Source organism: Nansenia antarctica (genome assembly GCF_963989245.1).
Source record: "Nansenia antarctica genome assembly, chromosome: 3".
NCBI classification, from domain to species: domain Eukaryota; kingdom Metazoa; phylum Chordata; class Actinopteri; order Argentiniformes; family Microstomatidae; genus Nansenia; species Nansenia antarctica.
Genome location: NC_137688.1, coordinates 10,366,998 through 10,371,543, shown reverse-complemented (window position 1 = coordinate 10,371,543; position 4,546 = coordinate 10,366,998).

Here is a 4,546-nt window from a genome sequence, read left to right as displayed (position 1 = left end):
AGCAACCGTTTAGACATGTACAACTGTCATTTCATGGTCAATGATCAATCGATGAATATGGATTTGTTTAAATAATAATGAAACAAATCAAGATTTCTCTAGCATCATGAATGAGGATGTATGGAATCTCAATGCCAATGGGCGGAGCTGTTTGTGCAGTATTCTTAATGTAACTAGTGCACGACCAACATGTGTAATTGGAAAAGGATATGCCACAAGATATCAAAGTAACAATTGTTGTTTGTGGTGTTAAACCTTAAGTAAATATGACAGTAGAAGTTATTTTATATCTATTGTTAGTTAGTGTGCAACCCTTTCATTAATTATGTACCAGTAACTGGCCAAAGGCTATATTGTTGTCTACAATTAACATTAAATATTGATAATGCTCCAGCTTTCACCCCAGATTTCATTGTGTTAACAAATATGTGCTGTTTGCAAAACAATTCAGATTTAATAATTCAACAAGAGGAGGAACAGCTATCATCATTCAGCATCAGCAACAGGCGGCCTCTGGAAGTCAGAGATCATGTCGTCTTACTGACGATACATGCAAGCCCCTCGCCCCGTTTTATACATTATTGAAAGCACAGTCAGCAAGGTGGTTTTAGACACAGGCACAGGGACTAATACATGACATGCATGAGGCTGACCTACGACCGCGTCTTTGAAAAATCGTGTGATAGAACTACAAAAGACGTGTTTACGTTCATATCGGGTCTGAAGGGGCTATTTTAGAATTCACTTTGCCCTTTACAAGCTGCTGCTAAATTATTGAGCATGGTTCTCCAGAAACATTTAGTCAATGTCTGCGGAACTGAATAACACTCACGTCATTCAATTCCAGTATGATCTTACTGTTCACAATTATATTAACACATTTATGAACCTTAAAACAGCCTGATTGATAAATCAATTGCAAACAAGCGTTGGCTGCATAGAGATTGCTAGAATCTGAAGACCCACAAATCCCACACACACAAAAAAGATCATAACCTTCCGACAGGCTATAACGTTGCTCCACTAGCTTCCTGTAGGCCATAAATCCACCTAGCCAGAGCCTTGACTCTGCTAGGGACCATGACTGTGACCCTGAGGACTGTAAATTATTCTTTATTTGTTATTGGGGCGGGGAGGGGGAGGAGGGGGGTGGGCGAACAAGAGCGCAAACAGGAGCGGTTACGACCTTAACCAGACGGAACATCCAAACCTTATTGACTACTCTGTCACCCGTAGGTAACGTAGCCTGATTTGACATTCCATTAACGGAGGCCCTGGGGGGTGCAGGAGGAGTGGCGGGCGGTGGGTGCAGTTGGAAGCAGCGGTTTTGACGGTAGAGGAGAGAGAGAGAGAGAGGGAGAAGGAGAGAGAGAGTGGCGGGACAGGGGACGTCTAGAGGCTGGATTAACGTAGGCGTAACGCTCACCTCGCCGCTGACCGCCCTGCTTCACAGTTCAGTCATTCTCCCCGGACCACATTAATACGGCACTCTACCTCGTGGCAGACTTTACGCTCTGGTGCATATGCCCGCCATTCGCCATACCGGGAGGACTTCTCTCTGGAACGGGAACAGAGGATTGGGGAGTAGAGGGGGAACAGAGGTAGGGGAGGAGAGGAGGGACAGAGGTAGAGGAGGAGAGGAGGATGAGAGGTAGAGGAGGAGAGGGGGAGGAGGGGTAGAGGAGGAGAGGAGGAGGAGAGGTAGACGAGGAGAGGAGGAATAGAGGTAGAAGAGGAGAGGAGGAGGAGAGGTAGAGGAGGAGAGGAGGAGGGATAGAGGAGGAGAGGAGGAACAGAGGTAGGGGAGGAGAGGAGGAACAGAGGTAGGGGAGGAGAGGAGGAACAGAGGTAGAGGAGGAGAGGAGAAACACAGGTAGAGGAGGAGAGGAGGAACAGAGGTAGGGGAAGAGAGGAGGAATAGAGGTAGAGGAGGAGAGGAGGAGGAGAGGTAGAGGAGGAGAGGAGGAGGAGAGATAGAGGAGGAGAGGAGGTAGAGGAAGAGAGGAGGAACAGAGGTAGAGGAGGAGAGGTAGATGAGGAAAGGAGGTAGAGGAGGAGAGAAGGAACAGAGGGAGAAGGAGGAGAGGAGGAACAGAGGTAGAGGAGGAGAAGAGGAAGAGAGGTAGAGGAGGAGAGGAGGATGAGGAGAGGTAAAGGAAGAGCGGAGGAACAGAGGGAGGGGAGGAGAGGAGGAACAGAAGTAGGGGAGGAGAGGAGGAACAGAAGTAGGGGAGGAGAGGAGGAGGAGAGGTAGAGGAGGAGAGGAGGAACAGAGGTAGAGGAGGAGGAGAGGTAGAGGAGGAGAGGAGATAGGAAAAAAACCATAGACATACCTCGAGGGGAAACTACAGAGTAGCCTTACAGTATGTGGCAACAGAGAAAAGTAATTTATTTTATTTTTTTATATCCTGAAGCATAGCATATTTCTGAGAAAAAGATAGAAGGAAAACCAGTATGTATGTAAAACCAGACAGTACGTCCTTCAGTGCTTCCACAAACACAGTCAACATTAGGATCAAAGGTGATCACTGCTGGGTCTGGCTTTTCCAAGAACTCTACTTAGAATACTAAACAAACACCAGTTGCTCCCCGCTCTCTGTCCCAATATTCACCAGGCCTGAATCACACTTCGGGGACAACCGTGGACATCATGACATAAATGTGTTTTATAGCCTCACAGCTGCTGGGGGCAGGCTGTTTTTTTATGCTTTCTGGCCTCAACAAACATGGCCACCTGCTCTGCATAAAACCCCCACTGCCTGGCCGCCCTGCCTTTATGGGCACGCGTGCCTGCCGCTCCCCAACAAAGATATACAAGGGCGGTGCGGACACAGAGTCCACAGAGCTGATCGCTGCATATGCTCCCCTCTCTCATGCCGCTGTTCTTCTGGCTCCAGCGGCTCCTTGGCTGTGTGGCTGTAAAGCACCAGGGACCGGGGAGAGAGTGCTGCTTGGTTCACGGACCAACTGATGGATCTCTCTCCTCCGCCTATGTTCCTCTGCCCCTCACTTCCTCCCCATAACACGCCCCACCGTGTCACTTCCTGACATCTCTGTTTGCCCTAACCTTCTAGGACGCTCGCCGAACATCTCAACCCCCCTCAAACCCCTCCCCCCACCGCCCCGGAGCCTCTGTGGGAGCCCGGGCTGGTGAGGGGGGGGTACACAGAGTGTGCTTCTGTGTGTGTGTGTGTGTGTGTATGTATGTGGACGAGGGCGCTGCTGAGATACAGCGAATGTGCCACGTGCCCACTCACTCCAGCATCTGCTCTTCCGGTGAACGAGTCCCAGTGTGAGGAGCAGAGAGGAGGATTAGAAGAAGAGAGGTTTTTAGAACAGCAGAGTCGTCGTCGTCGTCCTCTCTCTCTCTCTCTCTCTCTCTCTCTCACTACCTCCCTCCCTCGCCTGCGAGCGGTAGAGCTGAATTACTCCCCGCCCGTGCATAATAAGGAAGTTTATGAAATGTGACGAATGTGCCACGGCTCTACATGAAATACCAATGAAGCCGCCTCAGCGTGGAAACGCTACACCCTAATATCAACAGTCACCTTGTGCTACTCCCCCAGCTCCCTGGAAGGACAGACCAAACAGCAGAAACACATGGGCCATGTGAGGGTGATGATGAGCGCGCGCACGCGCACACACACACACACACACACACACACACACACACACACACACACACACACAGGCATGTGGGGATATAGGCTTTTAGTGAGCACGTGTGTGCAGTATGCAATGGCACGCTGGCACGCTGGCACACGAGCAGGCACAGCAGAGAAGGGTGAAGGGGGGAGAGGATGTTGTCATACATTGTCAGGGGGATCAGTGCTGGCAGCGTTACCTGTGTGTTGACATGCTGTTTGCATATTTACCCAAGCTGAGGTGATACCAGCGGGTGTCAGAGTGCCTGTGACTCGTCCCCACCAGTGGGGAGTAGGTCAGTCAGCCAGTCAGCCGGTCAGCCGGTCGGTCGGTCGGTCGGTCGGTCGGTCGGTCGGTCGGTCAGTCAGTCAGTCAGTCAGTCAGCCAGTCAGTCAGTCAGTCAGTCAGTCAGCCAGTCAGTCAGTCAGTCAGTCAGTCAGCCAGTCAGTCTCCACATAGACCAGTGGGGAGTGGGTCAGTCAGTCAGCCAGTCAGTCAGTCAGCCAGTCAGTCAGTCAGTCAGTCAGTCAGCCAGTCAGTCAGTCAGCCAGTCAGTCAGTCAGTCAGTCAGCCAGTCAGTCAGTCAGTCAGTCAGTCAGCCAGTCAGCCAGTCAGTCAGCCAGTCAGTCAGTCAGTCAGTCAGTCAGCCAGTCAGTCAGTCAGTCAGTCAGTCAGCCAGTCAGTCAGTCAGTCAGTCAGCCAGTCAGTCAGTCAGTCAGCCAGTCAGTCAGTCAGCCAGTCAGTCAGCCAGTCAGTCAGTCAGTCTCCACATAGACCAGTGGGGAGTGGGTCAGTCAGTCAGTGTCCACATAGACCAGGGAACAGAGTTGCACTAGTAGTTATCGATTGTGCAAATTAGTGATTGTGCCAGCTGGACATAACTAAACAACAGGGTTACGTA